Source organism: Carex rostrata, chromosome 21 (assembly GCF_964058835.1).
Source record: "Carex rostrata chromosome 21, lpCarRost1.2, whole genome shotgun sequence".
NCBI lineage: Eukaryota > Viridiplantae > Streptophyta > Magnoliopsida > Poales > Cyperaceae > Carex > Carex rostrata.
This window is the reverse complement of record NC_135938.1, coordinates 8853584-8875806: the sequence shown is the minus strand read 5'-3', so window position 1 is coordinate 8875806 and position 22223 is coordinate 8853584. Positions and strand designations below refer to the sequence as shown.

At 32.2% G+C, this 22223-nt stretch overlaps 1 pseudogene; it reads left to right on the top strand.

The window, feature by feature from the left end:
• Window positions 1-1579: 1579 nt before the first annotated feature.
• Window positions 1580-5639, top strand: LOC144573118 (ATP-dependent 6-phosphofructokinase 2 pseudogene; annotated as a pseudogene).
• Window positions 5640-22223: the final 16584 nt, after the last annotated feature.

Genomic DNA, 22223 nt, shown 5'->3' with positions numbered 1-22223 from the left:
CACTGGCAGTCTTAGCTGGGGCAGTCATCAGCCTATCCTGTACAAAGAATGCCAAAAAAGGAATATTTAAACAAAAACAATTTATAGTTAAAAGCAATACCTTACTTGAAAATATTTTTATTAAATATGACCTGGCCAAATCCAGCATTCACAAATGCATTGACAAAGGTGGCAGTTGGATTTTGCCTGGCTGAATCAAGGCTGGAGCTAGCACTTGCTCGTCCGTCAATCAAGTGCACCTAATGAATGAAGAAAGAAGTTTATTTAGCTTATTCTACGACAACATCTGAAGCAAGGGGCATGACAGGTTCAACAGGGTTCTCTTGACCTAACTTCTGAACTTCCTCGAAGGAAGAGAGTTGTCACGAGGAGTTGTTCTTGGCCAATGAAACCTCAGCTGAGCCACCTGATTCACTGATGTAAATCACGCGTTTTACCGTGTCAAGCTGGCCACTTGTGTCTATCAGCTTTTTCAATTCCTTTGGCCCACATACCACAGTTGTGGCCTCAGTCTGAAATACAGAAATAAGGATATAATAATTATAATATGAACACAAACTGTGTTTGCGGGAATCTATATTTGTTGTTTATCCTCTTTCACCTAATGTATTAAGCGGGAATATATATTTGTTGTTTATCCTCTTTCACCTAGTGTATTAAGAATTCTGGGGTCTTTTCTTGAAAAGATATTTTAATCAGACAGGCAATGCATCTATGTTAGTGCATGTTTGTTTCAAAAAGGGTTTAAAGTCATCACAATAGCTGCGAGGATAAGCAAAATTGAAACTAAAAATGCCAAATAAATAGAGCCAGAAGTTTTAGAACAAGAACCTCATTTAACGAGTGACAGAGAGCACCTTCTCCCAAGGAAGAGTAGATAGTAATGATGGTTTGCATGACCATATATTGTGCAAACCAAGGGAAGTACTGTCCATGCAAGACTTCATTAAAGTCCTTTGCCTTAGCCTCCAAATTTGAAGTTGAAATGTTGTTGACAATGAGCAAGATTTAGGATGAACCTGTCTCCCTATTTTTCATTTAATTTAAAAATAAAAAACTGAGAATGTAGTTTGGTGAGCCAATTCAATAGGTTTTTAGGAACCAAGATGAGAGGCAACAGGTTCAGTTCAGTAGGTGAAACAAATTGAACTGGGTTTATCGGATAAACTGTACCATCAAGAGAGATGCAACAGGTTCACCTACTGAACTGTACCATCATGTCAGCTGATCATTACAAATTCGATCTCAGAGAAACAGAATTGAACACAAAAAAGATCCATGAATCAAGAATTTCAACAGAGAGGAAGAGAGTGTACCGCAAAAACTGAGAATGTGGTCGATCCATCGCCAGGTACTCCAGACGAGCAGATTAAGGTAGTAGTCATCTACTATATCTGGTGCATCCAACGTTCTCTCAGCTGACTGCACAATTGAGAAAGAATAAGCATGTCACAATTCCAAAAATAAGTAATAAAAAAAAAGCAAATCGACAAAAAACTATATCTGTTTTATACCAGAACAACAATAACAGGGTATATTGAAAAAAAAAAAGAACACACTGCCAGTAGTGTTTTGTGAGATGCCCTCCATCATAAGGCTTGATACAATTGCTGACATCATCCAACCTGGTTCCTCTAACATAGGCCTCCACAACTGTCATCTAATATCAAGGAATCAATTAAGTTCATACAAATACAGGAAGAGGGAGGGAGTTAAGAATCCAACACATGGACTATTATCAGATGCCATTTACATCTCATAGCTTCAGCTCATTTTGGCACATATAATTAATTAGGATTTTACTTCATGTAAATTTACCAACTAAAGGTAAAAATCAGAAAACAGCAAGACCTTGCAAGTGAAACTAGTCAAAATAAGGCTGCACTTAATAAATAAATAAAATAATAAGCACATGAAACTAGTCAAAATTTAATATTACATGGAAGATAATTATTCATATAGTCACCTACCAGTTGTACAGCAACACCACCAAGCTTAATGGAAAAACATGAATAACCGAAGATCTATTTCTTACTTCACTGAATTTCATTCCCAACTAAAATGGAACCAAAAAGTAAAACTGAAGTTGGTCAAATGCAAGAAAAACCAAAAAGAGGGGAAAAATCTTGATAGAGGATGAAAAACCAGATACCTTGATGCCCCATGAAAGGATTGCTTTCTCAGTGGGTGAACCTGTTACCTCAGCAGCTCCACCATCCTCTAACAGCACCAGATACTAGAGATCTGAAGCTTCTCTCCCCAGAAATCCTTATTTCTGCGTCTTAAACCCTAAACCCTGAGATAACGATTACTAAATTACGAAATTGAAGCCTAAATCGAAAATAAAGAATCAAGGGGAGAAAGAGATGCTATCTCACCCCTCAAACTCGAGATTTTCGAACTTCGACCAATTCTGTCGTGTGAGAGGGTTTGAAAGGCCGGCTCCTCCTCCTGACGGCCGCTTCTGGCGTTCTCTCCTCCCCGACATCAGATGCGTTCTCTCCTCCTCACGCTCCCTCTCCTTCGCCTCCTCTCCCGCGATCGCTCTCAATCGCTTGTCTCTCTCTCTCTCTCGCACGCCTGCTCTCTCCCGCGATCGCTCTCGCTTGTCTCTCTCTCTCTCTCTCGCAAGCCTGCTCTCTCGCACGCCTGCTCTCTCGCACGCCTGCTCTCTCGCAAGGTTTGTGGTTTCAGAAAAAAACTTCGGCCCACAACTAGCCAGCCAGGGAGAGCTCTCAGCTAGCTAGTCACTCAGAGCCTCAGAGGTAGAACTCGGTGAGATTTTTGAAGCTGTAAATATCTCATTAATGAAGAAAGTCGGGAGCTGACCTATAAGTAGGTACCCGAGGCCCTTTGAAAATTCAGGAGTATAACCCAATCTTTTATTTGGATCTGGACCGTTCCCTCTGTGTTTGGCACGAATATTAAGGAAATTCGACGGTGAGGATGAAAACTCAAATATTATATTGCTGTAGAAAATCCGGACCCCTTATTGGTCTGAGGCGGGACTGGTATAGTGCCAGACATAATTTTGCGTGTAGAGCAAGCCATTTGCGTGTAGACCTTCCCATTTCAAGAAAAAGGCCTCAAAAGATCTAAAAAATATTAATCTTTGTGGCGATATCTCAAAAAATAATATCTGTTATAAATGATATTGATTTGATTTGATTCGGCAGCAGGTCTTTGCGTGTAGAGCAAACTATCTATTTTAGTTCATTTTTATTATACTAATTCTATAATTTTTATAAATTTCGTTGCAATTATGTTTTCAAATTTTTTAATTTCAATAAGAATTTTCACAAATAATGTATTAAATCGGATAAAATTTTACTATTAATGACAGGCACTAAAAATACTAATAGATTAAATAAATCTACTAAATTATTTATTTTACACGAATAACAAAGTTGTAAAAAAAATTTATTGTTAATGATTGTCATCAAATATAGTTGTAAATATATTCTAATAGATAGCGTCTACAAAGCACTTTTCAAACTATGATTAAAATCTCTAGCAAACACTTTCCAATATATACTTATTAATAAAGCAAATTTCTGATTTCAATTCATTATTAAAAAAAAAACACAATATCTATAAATATAGTTAATTTAGACTAGAGCTTTTAATTTGAGGCATTTTATTATGCGCGAAGAAAACCTCGTAATTCATCATTACAATTTTGTACTGTAATATACATTTTATGGAGACTAGAGTTAGTATAACTTTTCTCTATACAAATTATTAGATTTAGAATTTTGTTAGAAGAAAACCCAAACTATTTTTTGTTCTACTTGAAAAAAAAAATAGTACATAACAAAAATCAGATTTGCTAATTATCAGTAATCTGGACACTTATATAATAGTAACATATTTAAAGAGTATATATGGTGAGGCCTCGGTGAAAATTATCTTTAAAATAAAATAGTAAATAAAAACACAAATCCAATCAATACTCATGTTTCGTTATTATATTTTTTTTTTATACCAAGAGAATAATATAATATATAATACAAGGCTGAAATCCTAACAAAACAGCCTAATTTTTATTTAATTACTTAATTATAAAATAATAATAATAATAAAAATTAAATGAGCAAGTTTAAGACATTTCTTTCAAAGTAAAGCAATTAATAACTAGAAGAACTTAAAAATTTATAATCTCTTTATCAATGCACAATATAATTATTTAGTACTCTGTTTTTTTTTTTTTTAAATAAAGAAAATAACCAAACGACTTAACCTACATATATAGTTGCTAATTAGAGAATATCATATCCTTGAAAAATTGAATATAATTTAAAAAAATCATGATGATAGGATTAAAGTTGATGTACCATGTGAATGAGATAAATTTTTAATTTTCTACATTGGTTTTTTGTATTTTTGTAATGCAATAAAGCACTGCAACTTATTTTTATTATTTATTATTTAGTATAGTCCGTTAAATGAAGAAAATGCAAAAAAAAATGTTAAGCGTTAGGTGTAGAAGACTAGCAATTAATGTATGGCATAGGGTCAATCTGATGACGAAAACCCCGAGATTTTTATTTTTACCCAAAAAATAAATTATTTTATTATAAATAACCAAAATCACGACAAAATTTTATTTCTACCCAAACCGTAAATAATATTTACGGTTTGAATTCTTAATTCGAACCGTAAATAATATTTACGGTTCGAAGTCACAATTCAAACCGTAAATAATATTTACGGTTCGAATTAAGAATTCAAACCGTAAATAATATTTACAGTTCAAATTAAGAATTCAAACCGTAAATATTATTTATGGTTCTAATTCAATGCCACTCACGATGTCACAGCCGTTTCCCCTCTTGTCTACCTCCGAGCCGGACCTCGCCGTATCATCAACTTTGATGCGTCTAAGGTTTGTGCTGCAATTGTCACATGCGGCGGGCTGTGTCCCGGGTTGAATACGGTGATAAGGGAGCTGGTAGTGGGTCTGACTGAGCTGTATGGTGTGAAGGATATCTATGGTATACCAATGGGATACAGGGGGTTTTACACGGCAGATCCAATTAAACTGGATCCACGTTCGGTGCATGATTGGCACAAGAAGGGTGGCACTATGCTCACAACCACACGAGGCGGGTTTGATCTCCAGAAAATTGTTGATGCAATCGTGAAACATGGATACAATCAAGTGAGATGCTTGATTCATATTTTTGCTAAGTTTAAATATTTTTCTAACACAATTAACAGCACATAGTAAATATTGTGACATAGGCATCATCGACCGATCGTTTGGTTTTGATACGGCTGTTGAATTAGAACTGTAAATAATATTTACGGTTTGAATTCTTAATTCGAACCGTAAATATTATTTACGATTTGAATTGTGACTTCGAACCGTAAATATTATTTACGGTTTGGGTAGAAATAAAATTTTGTCGTGATTTTGGTTATTTATAATAAAATAATTTATTTTTTGGGTAAAAATAAAAATCTCGGACGAAAACCTGCTGAATATGTAGCTCACGATTCGATTCAATGATTAGCTTTTCTTGATTGATGTACAAGTAGGACCTTAATTCATGCATAGTTTTTATTATACGTTTTGTTGGACTTATTTTATTACTTATGTTGCTTAATTTTGTTTTTTGTAATAATTCTAGAGTTGATGTAGAAACTAATGCAGGATGGTACTGGTTTCATACCATTATCACAAAACCTCGTCTTAAAGTGTTAACTTGATCTTGTACAAATAGAACAACAAATGATAATTGTAAAGAATAAATATTAAGAAGTCTTCGTTTTCTGTAACTTTTATAGAACATAAGGTTTTTGAACATCAAGCTCGTTTAAATAAATGTCAAAATAACATTTATAACACTTTAATGAACCATCCATGAGAAAAACTAATTTAGCCTAAAAAAAATTTAGACCACCTCTTGTACCAAATTTTATTTTTTTATCATCTCTAAAAACACAAATCAAATGGCTCTATTTTCTTGAAAGTTCAATTTTTACCCCGCAGTTTCAAACTGAACCAAATTTGGGTGTCTAGACCAAATATTTTTTGAAGGGTTCAAACTGCGGACTAATCTCCAATCTCCAGAGGAAAATAAATAAAAAATACCACAACAATAGCCGCAGCTGCTCTCTACAATTATTTGTTATTGCTTTCTGGTGAAATAGTTGTTTTGGATGTTTAACAATAAATAAAAAAAACATGCATAATTTAATCAACACCTCATATTTAAATTAAAGACAAATTTACATATTATAGTCAGTCTAATTTGTCATATGTTTGTGCGCGTCAAGGATTTATGAACATTAATTGAGTTATGAGAATAATTATAATCTTATTTATTTTCACGTAATATTTTAATTTATATTTGATTTAGTTGAAGCATGACAATTTTTGTTATAGAAAATAACATTCCCGGGGCTTCATAAAATTATAACGCTAACATTAGGTTATCTTAAAATATGGATGTGTGTTTTCAGGCCGAGGCATGCATAATTAATTGGAATTAATTGACCTCAATTAAAAAAAAATTATATATGATTTTTTATATAATTTAGAATAATATTTCATAGGGCATATAAAGTTGATCATCATTCTCAGCATATGGAAATTTTATATGATTGATTTCATTTGCATTTGATCCTCATAGTTTGAAAATCTTATTTCATTTATGATGTAATTGTACTTTTGGTTGGTCGCGTGACATGGTACTTATTGGGTTGATGGATGGTTCTTCCTCAAATTGAGCAAATATTGTGAGGTACACAAAAAGTGAATTAATTTTGATTGAGGAAATGAGAAAGAGAGAGATTATAAACTGGGATTAGAGTGGGTGCTACATTAAGATCTCAACAGTTGTTGAGCATCAAAATTATGAAGCTGAAAATTAATTGTGTTGGACATTTTTTTTCATAAAAAGGTCTCAACATTAATGGCAGCTGCTTTACCGTACAACTATAGTTACAAACTGTTTAGTTTAGGTACGTAGTAAGAAAATGTCACATGAGTTGCTAATATGAACATTTTCAGCAATAGATAATCCACCTTGATGATACTAACTATTATTCTTCTAGCATAAAATAACTCCACAACATATTCCCATTGACAGTCACTGTCAATGTATTTGGATAAGAGAAGGAAATTTAACTTAATGCAACCCTAGAAGAAGGATGCCTTTCCCTTCCACTTATGAAGTCATCAGAGTTGCTCTTGTCAGTTGGCATCAACCAATAAACTGTTATTTATAATTAAATTGATGGATTATAGTACATAAGACATTTAAATTTTTTTTTGAAGAAAAATAATGGTCACACCCATATTTGATTGATAGTCGTGGTTACAATACGATTGCAACTGCCGTGCAGAAATTAAAAAACAAGTTGCTCAAAAACAATTGAGCTAGAAAGAGAAATAATGCATGAAAGTGAAAACTAATTAAAGAATAAAGAAAAATAAACAACAACAACAACCAAGCCTTTAGTCCCAAACGAGTTGGGGTAGGCTAGAAATGAAACACAATCACATCAAACAATAAAGATAAGTAATAATAAAGTAGTCATGAAATAAAAGTAATAAAAATAAAAGAGAAAGTGAAAGTGATATTAATAATACTAATACTAATATTAACTATATTCTACCTAATCATAGAGGTCAAAGTCCTAAATAATCCCTTTGACTCCAACTTTTTATTCCTATGACCTAAGGCCTATAATACTATCTCTAAATAATCCCTAACCAGCACTAGGTCATGGTTTTGGTACGTGGATCGCTAGCTTTCACGCGCTCCTGTCCGAAGCCGACTCCTTATCTATATTCCACTCCTTCAAGTCTCTTTTTACTGCTTCATCCAAAGAAAAATAAGTTAACAAAATTCTGCAAAGTAAGCTAAAGGCGTCATAATAGGCAATTGTTAAAGTAAGCTAAAGGCTGTCGGTCGCATTTTTTGACAAAGTTGTGTCACTTCCTCTAATAGGTCCGTCGGTGTTTTGGTGGAGTCTCTTAAGGTCCTTGCACATCTCTCCCTCCATATATATATATATGGGTCTAATGTTACATGTTTGATACATTTATTGTTTATTTTTTTCAATATTGAACTACTCGCTTTCATTCACGGAGTCATCAAACACTAATAGCGATCCTCAAAATATTTCAAACTATTTCTAAGTACATTTGCTTGCACTGATATATATAACTTGTTGCATGAAAAATTATCAACTCGGATTTTTCGACTATTATAAAAAAAAATGTAAACCAATCTTAACTTTTTAACTGTGAAAAGATTTTTGTACGAATGTTCGTTATACAACAATATTTTTACAGTGCATCATATGCAAAACTACCATAATTTTTTTAAATAAATATTATAAAAGACATATTTTGAAAAAAAAAATTAAGTAAAAAAAGTTGATAATGTGGTCGTGCCATGTACCATTGTACCGAGAGAGTAAATTGTTCAAGTCTCTATGCAGAGTCTTGCTACTACCGAGAGATTAATTTTATATGTAATTAAATTAATTAAATTCACAAAGTTCATAAAACTTATTCAATTTTGAATAATTTGGAAACATGAAGATCATAAGCTTTTATTTATTTGATTGGCGCATAATTTAGTTTGCATAATTTATAAGAAAGAAATGGTTGGGAATGGCCGGCTGCCGGTTATCTTTTAATGACAAATTTGTAACTAGCTTGGGATGTACAAAGTATTAATGACATACCGTAATTAGCTAGCGTATCATCACATCAACGAAAATTGTAAATAGCTCGAAAAAATTGTGATAGTTTATAATATCGACAATGAAGAAAGAAATGATGAAATTTTGACATTTAAGAAAAATGTGATAGTTTTTAATATCTAGAGGATGTTATAAATAATTACAGCCTGCTTAACGAAATCTAATTATTCTCTGATTATATACAATGGCCAAAAAAAAAAAAAAAAATTCTAGACTTCATAGTCCATCGCGGCCAGAAAATACCTAAACTTCATATTCTATCATGGCCAGAGAATACCTGAACTTCATAGTCTATCATGGCCAGAGGGGCAGGAAAAAAAACATGTTGTTTTGGTCTATGACGAACCGTGCTAGAACAAGAGGAATCTATTTGTTTCACGGTGCAAAGCTCCCCATCACTTTCTCAAGTTCTCACATTGTGAATTATAGCTTCAATCTATATGAGTTATATATGAACATATATTTTTTTATTGTCTTAGTTTTGAAGTTTTAATTCTGATCTTCAATAAAAAAGAAGCTAAAATTTTTATCTCTAAAGTACCCTTCGGTAATATTTATAAGCCGGATATATATTTGAAGCCATTTAATTTTGATTTGGCGATCATGATATATAACAGTTAAAGCAAACACATTTATAGCAACATATACAGACTCTCTCCTCCTACATAATTAAATTATAATGAAAAGCAAACTTCAGAGCGTATAATCATGTGTTGGAGTTCCCTCTTCATCTTTTATCCCACAATTTTAGGAGAAATATATAATTTGAAAATCAAATTTCATATGCCAGAGAGCTTGGTTTTTTTTTTTACCCCTCAGTTCGTGATGGACTATGATGTTCAGGTATTCTCTGGCCGTAATGGACTATGAAGTCGAGACTTTTTTTTTCACTGTTTAGTTAGAAAGTAATTAGATTTCGCTAAGCAGGCCGTGATTGTTTATAAGGTCCTCTGTACGTTATAAACTATTACGTTTTTTCTAGATGTCAAAATTCCTCCATTTCCTTTACTATTGTCGATATATATATATATATTTTTTTTTATTAATAAAAATTTCGAGAAATGTGCTGTCCCTCCAACTCTAATTCAATATGTACCAAACTCATTCAATTTTATACAGTTTAAGTGTATTATGGATAGGTAGATATATATATTTTTTTAATCATTGGTTTGATAGATGAATCGTCACAAAAACGACTTAGTTATCTACAGCCCTCGAGTACAAAACTCATGGGTTGGAACTTGGGAGCATGCTGAGAAATAACAGGCTTTAACAAAGAAAAGTTGATAAGCTCCAGTCCAATCCAGTCCAGTCCAGTTCAGTTCAGTCCACAAAAGTAAGACCTTCACGCACCTTTATTCACATCAGCAGCTCCAGTCCACAAAAGTCAAGCCATTCAGCATTAAAAACAATTTATTATTCAATGATAAAATATTTGGTAATCTGAATATACTGATATATTTTTCAAAATCAGATCCAAATTTTTGAATTTTTGTAATTACATTCAGAATTTAATGAAATATATTTGCAACTATGCACCCAAACAGAATGTTACTGTCATAAAATATATATATATATATATATATATATATATATATATATATATATTTTATTAACAAAATGAATCTGCCCAGTACAATTGAGTTTAATCAAACATCTGATGATGTATTCCGCTGTATATGTACACAAATCATTGGATATACATATAACTATTTTTTAATTATAAAACAGGTAGAAACACTAAAAAAACATAAAGGACAATGAATGAAGAAATGTTATTAAATTAGAATTATAGTCCAACAAGACAATTTGGTTTACATCCTACAAATTTTAACAACTTTTTTACAAAAGGAACTTCATGAATTACTTTGTACGGGTTAAAATAAAAAAATTTGAAAGAAATAAATAAGTATAGGTCAGTTGGATTTACTTTACCAATATTGTTGTGTTGCTTCAAAATACTGCACCGGTCTCTATAGTCGTCAAAGTTAATTGCTAATTTTGGACAGTAAAAATTATGAACCTAAAAATACTTGCAAAACAATTTCTTCCATGAAGAGAGGAATGTAATAATTTTTATGAGGTTCCTCTTACTATGTTCGAATTCATGTTAACCAACTCAGCCAAGCATTAAGATATATATGTTCAAATTTATGTTATTAAAACAATCAGTAAATACACTAATTTATTTAAACGAAATTTTATTTATTGAATGGAAATATTATAACCGGTGTGTTATTAAATGCGGCCACATTAAATTAAAACGTCCATGTGAAGTATTATGCATTTCATGTAAATATTATATAATTTATTAAAAAAATCTTAATGCTTAACATGGACATTTTAATTTAATGTGACCACATTTAATAACACGTCGGTTACAATATTTCCATTCAATAAGTAAAATTATATTTTGTTTAATTAAATAAATTAGTGTATTTTATTGATTGTTTTAATAACATAAATTCGAACATATCTTAATGCTTGCATGAGTTGCATGAGTTGGTTAACATGAATTCAAACCCAGCAACAATAACCCCAAATTCCAAAAACTAAGCAAGAGCTAGAAAATGAAAAATTAACAATTTATGCTAAAGTATTGAAGTTAATATTAAAGGAACTAGAGGAAGACAACAATAATATGAGAACGAAGCAAGTATTGAAAAATATGAATAGAGAATAGAGTAGTTCTTAAATTAAAATATTAAATAATACTGTGTAAAAGAATAATTAAAGTTGTTTGTAAATATCAGCCCACTATTGTTTTTAATTGGAGCAAAGCATCCATTAGTTATTGTATCATGCATGCACCAAATTTATACAACTTTTCAGGCTCTCAATGACGTAGTACGTTAATGGCTTTAAAATAATGAGAAGATATATAAGCAGAAGTGCAATGCTAATTAAATAGATCTTATTTATATTTTAAATTCTTTAACAATGATATTTCGACATAAATTTATTGACAATTTTATGCATGCTTAATTTGTGAGCGCATATGTTTACAAGTTATGCTTAATTCATGCTTTCAAAGAGCAAGAAAACATTTATTTTTGTTTTTAAAGAACAACAAATCTGAATTCATACAGGGCATATTCACAATTTATTATGAACCCATTGTTGTGCTCAACATATACACATTTTGACAGAGCTGTTTTTAATTCATACAGGGCATGAGCAGTAGAGTCAAAATGTATACCCGTGCTCAACAAGTTAATTTCATTTTGAATTTCGGAACATTTAATCCAGTCTTATCAATTTCTCAGCTGTTTGATTGCATTAATTTATATAGTTAAAATTAATCAATTCAAGCCCCAGATTGTATTTTTGTATAAAATAAAATAGTGTTAATTTCTCTTTCTTTTCTCTTCTCTACTCTCCGTTCCGATTTTTTTATATATATCCAAAACTTCAATCAAATTACAAAAAATAACCGATGCACCGTTGAAATTCGATTTTTACCCAATCCGGTTATCCAATAACCGGAATTTATAGAAATGTCCGGTTAACCACTCCCCGGACTCAAAATGCACAAATCCGGTTAATGGTTAACCGGATTTGTGCATTTTGCCTTTTTTTTTTTTTTTTTTTTTTTTTTTTTTTTGAAAACAGAAATTTTGTATTTTTTGTATTAAAATATTAGAAATATTGAATATATTTCTTTGAAAACAGATATAATACAATATAATTTGATTTATTAGAAAGACTGCAACAAATAACCCGGATCAATATTTTTCAGATCCGATTTTTCGCGGCTGTAAGAAAAATTAATATATTTCTTTATGTGTTATTGGAAAAAAATAAAAATAATTAGATTCCGAGTTATTGATCCCGGTTCAAAAGTCACTTCTAGGTAATCCAGAAAATATTGTGACCTTTCTAGTACATTTAATTAATAAAAAGTTGTATCTATTTTGAGAATTCTTTTTGAAAAACAATAATTAAATAAATTAAAGTTTTTGATTTTTTTCAAAAATAGATACAACTTTTTATTAATTAAATGTACTAGAAAGGTCACAATATTTTCTGAATTACTTAGAAGTGACTTTTGAACCGGGATCAATAACTCGGAATCTAATTATTTTTATTTTTTTTCCAATAACACATAAAGAAATATATTAATTTTTCTTACAGCCGCGAAAAATCGGATCTGAAAAATATTGATCCGGGTTATTTGTTGCAGTCTTTCTAATAAATCAAATTATATTGTATTATATCTGTTTTCAAAGAAATATATTCAATATTTCTAATATTTTAATACAAAAAATAAAAAAAATAAACAATTTCTGTTTTCAAAAAAAAAAAAAAAAAAAAAAAAAAAAAAGGCAAAATGCACAAATCCGGTTAACCATTAACCGGATTTGTGCATTTTGAGTCCGGGGAGTGGTTAACCGGACATTTCTATAAATTCCGGTTATTGGATAACCGGATTGGGTAAAAATCGAATTTCAACGGTGCATCGGTTATTTTTTGTAATTTGATTGAAGTTTTGGATATATATAAAAAAAATCGGCTCCGTTTCGCTAGCTCCGCTCCAAATTTTATATTACGAAGCAAGCAAAAGAGCTTTAATTAATGCTTCTCTTTTACTTAATTATAATATTATTGGATCATATGTTATTATCTTCTTTTTGTCCCTTTCTTTTTTTATTCATTGATCGAGCTTTTCGATCCTTCTATTTAATTTTACGGCAGTAATTAAATTGTGGATGCATATATATATAGGACGCGCAAGTTACGATACATTAATTAATTATCAAACAAAAACGAATCATATATATATATATATATATATTTCTTTTTGAATCATATATATATATATTTCGAATCGAGCTATTATTTGATATCATTAGATTCGAATCGAGCTATTATTTGTTTCTTATAATATGTCTCCGTTGCAACGCACGGGTATAATACTAGTATATATATATATATATACACACACTACCGATTGAAGGCAAATTTGAAAGCACCTACAAGTTAATGCTAGCTACATGTTACATCTCTACAAAAAAAAAATATATATATATCGTAAAACGTTATGTAACGTTTTTCACTGTAAAACTTGATAAAAATGACAATTTTATGAAGGCTGGATTCAATTAAAACGTCATAACGTTTTCAGAAAACGTTGTAACGTTTTATACACTAAATTATGTGTTTTATACACTATTTTCTGCGTTTCTCACCAGCTGAATCGTTATAACGATTTACCAAAACGTTATAACGTTTTATGCAACGATTCTGAGGTTTATTTGCCTAAATCCTGTGTTTCTTCCTCTCCCACTTCATTTCCTTTCCCTGCCTGATGTGAGCTCCGCCCTATGCCGACGGATGACTATGTGCAGCCACAGGGTGAAGAGACACGAAGCAGTGATGAGCATATCTCCACACATGAGGATTCCGCCTCAAAGGAAGCTACACCAATTGTACCAAGCGACCCTGCCAAACAAGCAAATCTATCTCAAGATGAGCCACCAAAGGTAAGTGCACAGGTACCTCTTTACATTCCTCCTCATAAATTCGCACATTTTCCTGGCAGGCTTAAGAATGAGAGAACTGACAGACAATTTGCTAAATTCCTTGAATTGTTGAAACAACTGCATGTGAACCTACCATTAACTGAGGTAATGACCCAAATGCCGGTTTACACCAAATTTTTCAAGGATATTCTTTCAAATAGGCGTAAGCTTGAGGAAGTACAAATGGTATCCTTAGACTCAAACGGTAGTGCCATGGTAATGAATGAATTGCCCAAAAAGTTGGATGATCCGGGTAAATTTTCCATACCATGTTTTATAGGAAATGTCCAATTTAAACGTGCACTCTGTGATCTAGGGGCAAGCGTAAGTCTTATGCCTAAGTCGGTTTATGATAGGTTAGGTGTTGGGGAACTTAAGCCAACCAGAATATCTCTCTAATTGGCAGACCAATCGGTCAAGTTACCTCTAGGAGTGGTAGAGGACTTGCCAATTCAAATTGGTAAATTCTTTGTCCTAATATATTTTGTTGTGGTTGACATGGATGAGGACACTCATACACCACTCTTGTTAGGTAGACCATTTCTCAATACATCAAAAACTGTGATTTATGTTCATGATGGAATTATAACAATGAACATTGGTGAAGAAAAATTGACATTCGATATCAAAAGATCTATGAGATATCCATCTAACGATCAAAGTGTTTTTAGTGTTGATATTCTTGACAGGTTGATAGATGAAGAGCTCATAAACAACTGGGAGAAAGGTTCCGTTGAGTATTGGATGGATCAGGAGTGCGAAAAAGCCAAAAAATCGAGCTCTGTTGACCTCATTGCGGCCCGAAATGAAGCCTTTTGCGGTCCGCAACAACATCAGGCAGAGGGCGTGAATCAGACAGATCCCATTACGGTCCGCAATGAATGTATTGCGGCCCGCAATGAACCCTTCCCAGATGACCTGACGCATATTCTGAGCCTGATTCTCCAAGTTTCAACCATTGAGATCCTTCCCAACTTTACTGAAATCTCGGAGAATGACAAACTTGAGTCGGATGTGCAAAAGAAGCCGGTGGAAACATCTGAAACCGACAAATCTCGAGAAAATCGACACAAAATGGAGCAATGGGGAGGCCGCCCTCCTGATCCTCCACCTAAGCATTAAGGCGCACCACCACCACCTTCCGCCAATAGAGTAGTCCATGTTTCTTCCTATTTACTTTTGTTTATTTTTTAGGTATTGGGGACAATGCTTAATTTAAGCTTGGGGGATGGGAAGAAATTGTATCTTTGCTTGCATGTTTTTCAAAATTTTTAGGATTTATAACCTTAATTTTTACTTGACCATGAATAGGATTTGTGATTTTAAACTTAATTGCTTGAAATTGTGAATTTGTCAAGATGTTTTATGAGGTTATGAAAAATAGAGTCTTGCATAATTGGACTTAATTGTTTGAAAATGCATAAAGTATAAAATCATGTTTAATTTTTTTTTGTGTTAAAAGTTAGCAAAAAATAAAACCCTTGAAATTTTAACAAGTTTTTAGTAATACCCTTGGAATAATTTGAAATAACCACATACTTTGGCGAAAAACTTTGTGGAAATAAAGGTTTAAGAAATTAGAAATTTAGGGATTTAAATTTATTTTTTTGAAAATGCAACTTGTTTGGGAAAAACGAATTTAGAAAGATCGGGATATCCATAGGTATGATTTAATGCCTAAGGATGTGTGTATTCATGATATTTTGTAAAAATGTTGAAAAATTGTGTAAAATTGAAAATTTTTAGAAAAGAAAGACTTCGTTTGCTTATGTTACGGCGACATGACGTACTTATAGCAATGAGTCATAGACACTTTGCTCCGCTAGTTTGCCCGATAAAGTGACCGGGTTTGCACTAACAATGTAGGTTCGTGTCATGGAAGGGTTGAACCAAGAGCATGCAAATGCACTTTTGAATTAAAACGGTTGGGTATAGATTAGCTACCTATAACTAGCCGGTTTTGTTGTAAGGATAAAGATTTATAGTGTCATAAAATAAAACCAACAAAAGAAAAATAAAATTTTGCATATATCAACACACGAAGTCTGCGACTTTCTAACCTAAGTTTGATTCAAGCTTGGGGGATTTTTAAAAGAATTTTCGCAAATAAGAATGCATTTTTTGTAACAAATTTAGATATCCGAAATTTACAAATTCTAAACCTTTAAGGAAATAAAAGTTAGAGTAATTGAATTGTGGGGTGAAGCATGATTAACCAAGGGTTGCACTTTAAATTTGTACAAAATTTACGTTGAGATTTTTAAATTTTGGCAAGATCATACAAATTTTTTGATCGAATTGTAGTCCAAGTTTAGATATTGCTTGAGGTCAAGCAATGTTCAAGCTTCGGGAAATTTGATAAGCTGAAGTTGTATCTATTGAAACCTAGGGTTTGTTATGTAAATTAAGCCAAGTTTTGATTAAATTAGGTTTAATTAGGTTAGAAATGTCCAAAAGTTCAAGTTACTGCCCTAGTTATGTTTGTTCTACAGGTAATCAAGTGTTTGGAGCTTAACGAAGCAAAACGGGTGAGTTAGCACGAAGATTGGAGCTTCTGCCAACATGCATTGCGGCCCGGAATGGATCCTTTGCGGCCTACAACCAAGCAAGCCAGAACCAAGCAAGTCAGAGCATTTCTGCACCTTTATTGCGGCCCGCAAGGACCTTTATTGCGGCCCGCAATGCCCTCTCCAAAATTCTTCTGCGCAGTCTGATTAACTGCCTCCATGTATTGCGGCCCGCAATGAATGTATTGCGGCCCGCAATTAGGTCGGTTCAGAGCCCGAATTTGCTATTTTTGGTTAGTTATTTCTAGGTTTTGGAGGGGGATAAAAAGAGGACCTGTAGAACAGATTGAGTACGTTTTTTTAGGCAGAATTTCTGGTTTTAAACAAGGAAAAGCAAGGAAAAGCAAGGAAGAGAGAAGGAGGAAGAAGAGAACACCATTGATCAACCGGTTTTATTGTTTTCTTTCCTTTGGAACTCTTTTATTCTTTTGATTTGTGCTTTAGCCATGACTGGCTAAAGGCTTTTCTAGGGTTGATTAAGGTTGTACTTGAAACTTTTGTTATGATTTAGTTGGTTTTATTTTATATATTCTTGTTCTTTGTTATGATCTATTCTTTATTTTAATTGATTGTGAAGACTTAATCGAAATCACATGAAACCCTAGGATTTGGTATTTGCAATTGAGAAATTGAATATTAGGTCCAGACCATAATGCTGGTAGCTACTACCATGCTTTTCAAAAAAGGTCCAGACCATAAGAAATAGAGTATTTGATAGGCTAAGTACCGAGAGGTGACGCTTGTCTTATATGGGCTTCACCCAATAGTTTAGAAAATTGTGCCAAGTACCGAGAGGTGAAAGATAGTTTTCTAGATCAATTGGGACAGTAAGAACTTAATGACTTTAGATTAGAGTAGCCAAGTACCGAGAGGTGACGTTTATTCTAATTTAAAGATGGTATTAATATAGAGATATCCCTTTGTACCTACAACACCCAACTGTGCCTTCATAACTAAAAGAACAAATTTAATAAACCAATTAGTCATAACACTAGTGGATAGGAACCCTAAGAAACCCTAATTTCTCATACTTGTTAAAAATTCAGATTTTGCTTTAAGACTTTAGTTTAATTCATTTTAATCAAAACCAAACCAACCTTTGAACAAACAAAAACATTTTTTACTTTCTTTTACTAAATTAAATTGTTAGGTTAGATTTGATATTCCAACTTGTCCCTGTGGAGACGATCCCTAAGTACTACTCGACAAGGTTGTACACTTGCAACCGAATTGAGCGTAAATTAGGATTTATTACTTGTATTGTAATTATTCACACCAGTGGCTTAATAAATAGTAAACAAATTCAGAAAAATATAAAATTTTGTCTCTAAGCACAATTTAATATGGAGAACATGCAACTTGAACGGTTCGGATCGACGTTTTGAACTTTGAAAATTGAAAAATGAATTGGTAGCACCAAAGCTCAGGAACTACCACTTTGATCTTAGCCAACCTCTATATATATATATATAATATATATATATATATAGAGATATAATTCGTTAAAGCAAATCTAGAAGAAAATATAAGTAATAATACTCATCAATCAAAACTCGTCCTTAAACATATTTGGTACAACGATCTGCCTTAGTATTTCAAATGTAATTAAATACTCAATTTATAATATCATCTCCTAATTTTTTTAGCTTAAAGTCAAAAGTTGCAATTGGAAAATACTCCGAGCATGTTTTGACCAAAAAAATTATTACCCTCTTTCCGCCAAAAAAAAACTATTCAAACTTTCTGATTGGATCATAAAATATTGCTTTGACCATTGACCGACAACATAATTTTATGATGACTATTTTAGCTTCAAATTTCTGGAAATTTTTAATCAAATATAATCTCATTCTAAATCCATTATTTCACGAATACAAAGCTATCAAATAACTTAAACTACAGAGATATTCGGTTTGAAAACTGAAACTATATATGAAGTTACATAACCAAAACATGAGAAGGATAACACCATTCAAACGATAGCTATATATATTATAATTGGAAGAAAAAGAACTAGCCTTTCCTGATCCCCGTGAGCTCGCAGGAAGAAATGCACCTCATGATCAAGTCATTAATTAATTAAAAGTTAAAAAGGAAGGGAGTGTCTGCGTAAAGCATGCAGAAGCTCTACTTTCAACCATTTTATTAAAAAAGTAGGTTGTTTTGAAAAAAGCATCCGATGTTCTCCACGCCGCACTAAAATAATTAACGTTGTAGATTTTGGTCTGATTAATTCACACGTACTGGCGCAATTCTATAAATATATGCAATTAATTGTTTACTGATTACAACAATAATTCAATCATTGGTTCAGTATCTCCTATCGATCGTAAAGATGGTTACAGTATTAGAATCAGCAGAGAATCCTTAATTAATTAATTAATTAATTTCTCATTGAAAACCATTGGTTCAAAACCAGATGCATGCACGATGCTTGGTCTAGATCCTTTCCGGCGTGATTTTATGTATTCAATGGTGCTTTTATAATGTTCTTTCTTCCTTTATATATTGTTAATTTTCCCTTGAATTTTTATTACATCTCTGCATGATATGTTGTGTATCGTTAATGTTTTTTGTACGTAGTAGTGATAGGATCTATATTTTATATATGCTATTGATAATTTGATATCATATAAATTTACCACTGAAGCATTTGAATTATGACTGATAATTAAAATTATAAGTTAGAGAATAAAAAATTATAAGTCGAAGTATTAGAAAGTATAAGTTAAAGTATTGTTTTTTTTATCAAATATCTAATTAGTTAATGGATTTAAATCCAATTCAATATATTTTTACCTTATTTTGACAAAAAATTCTGAGTCCATCCCTGCGCCAACTAGCGGCCATAAAAGACCATGAAAAAGGCATGAATATTCCAAACAGAAATGGTCTAGAAAATCTTCCACTTGTTAATCCTTCAAAATTTTATAAGAGCATCCGACTCGGATGAGGTTGACCTTCGAATAAATCATTTGTTTCGAAAATTTAAAGAAACTTCATAAATCATGTAAACCCCCCTCTACCCAACCTAATAAAAAGATGCGTTACCACTCACCTACACATTACAAAATTCGACTAATTCTATTGGGTCGACCGAAAAATGACATCCATCGATCATCAGCGTCATTGACCAACTTTTTTTATTTTTAGAAATAAACAAAATATATTAATTACTATTTTTCTTCGATAAATAGATGAAATCGAGCTATTAATTAGTTCACTTTCAGAGAAGACGCACTAATGATTTGATTTTATTGATTTCCACAAGTATTAATCCAACGACTATGAATGTGAAAAATCAGAAATAAATAAAGAATGTGAAGTATGATAAGCATGAAAATTGTCAGGCATTTTAATCCTCCTCTTATTTATACTTATTTACTTATTTACATTTTAATTTAGTCTGTCTCTCAAGCTAAAATTAATTTTCCTGAAAAAAATTACATCGCACTGTACCAGCAACTAATGTCCCTTAATTAATTATCATTTAAGTCCAAAATTAAGTCACCTACGTACGTACGCCTACCTTGCTTTTTCATGCATGCATGCATGCATCTGTTGACTAGTATATATATTCGGTGGTATATATATATATATATATATATATATATATGCACTAATGCACTGCTCCCCAAATACCTGTTTAGTTAGGATTTTCCCTTGGATCAATAGGTACATGAAGATTAATTCTCGATCTCACCGTTGGTGGTACGTACCGTACCTTGCTATTCCATAATTTAGTGAACCGCCATCTGCTTTTACCGGCCTCACTTAACATTTTGTAGGCTGATCTAGTACTCACGTCATTTGTATGTTTTTATCCCATTTAATTTCCATTTGATACAGTCTTGACCATTTGATACAGTCTTGATACATATATATATATATATATATATATATATATATGGAATATGCTAGCATGCTACGCATAGCATAGAACCCCTTCGTGCAACGGCTTGGATTTCGAGTTTTCAAAATTCTAACTGTTGATCCGAACCGTTAATCTTGTTCTCCATATTAATATGTGTTTGGAGACCAAATTTTACATTTTTTGAAATTTTTTTACTATTTCTTTAGATTTATTGAAAATCACTGTTTTCAGCAAATCTGGACCATAAAAAAACAGTGATTTTCATTATATATAAAGAAATAGTAAACAAATTCCAAAAAATGTAAAATTTGGTCTCCAAAGACATATTAATATGAAGAACAAGATGAACGGTTCGGATCGACCGTTAGGATTTTGAAAACTCGAAATCCGAGCCGTTGCACGGAGGGGTTCTATGCTATGCATAGCATGCTAGAATATTCCTATATGTATATATAGAGGTAGTCTACGGTGAGTTGAGAAGTAAAACGCGTTTCTACTTCACGCTGTATTTTTATTTGAAAGTCCAAATTACCGATCCGAACCGTTAGATATTTAATCCATATTGAAATGTGCTTGGAGACCAAATGTTACATTTTTTGAAATTTTTTTACTATTTATTAAGCATTTTTAAAAATTGCTGTTTTGCTGTGAACAGTAAAATTTTCTGGACCATCAGATCAGCGACTTTCAAAATTGCTTAATAAATAGTAAAAAAATTCTAAAACAATGTAAAATTTGGTCTCCAAGCACATTTCAATATAAAGAACAAGATGAACGGCTCGGATCGACGTTTTGAACTTTAAAATCACAAAATATAAGCGTGAAGTAAAATAGTCGCTTTACTTCGCAACTCACCGTAGCCTAGCTCTATATATATAGAGAGAGAGAGAGATAGGCTAATATGCTTTCGGTAGCATATGGGCCGAAATACACACGGTCCAAATTTGAAATTTCAAAATTCAAAAAGTCGATCTGAACCGTTCATCTTGTTCTCCGTATTAATATGTGCTTGGAGACCAAATTTTACATTTTTCTTAATTTTTTTACTATTTATTAAGCCACTTTGAAAATCATTGATCCAACGGTTTTACTGTTTTGTTAAGCCACCGTTGGATCAGCAATTTTCAAAGTGACTTAATAAATAGTAAAAAAATTCAGAAAAATGTAAAATTTGGTCTCCAAGTACATATTAATATGGAGAACAAGATGAACGGTTCAAATCGACTTTTTTGGACCATGTGTATTTCGGCCCATATGCTACCGAAAGCATATTAGCCTATCTCTCTCTCCCTCTCTCTCTCTCTCTCTCTATATATATATATAGGAATATGCTAGCATGTTATGCATAACATAGAGGGCCTCCGTGCAACGGCTCAATATTCGAATTTTTAAAATTCTAATGGTCGATCCGAACCGTTCATCTTGTTCTCCATATTAATATGTGTTTGGAGACCAAATTTTACATTTTTTGAAATTTTTTTACTATTTTTTTAGATTTATTGAAAATCGCTATTTTCATGCAAATCTGGACCATAA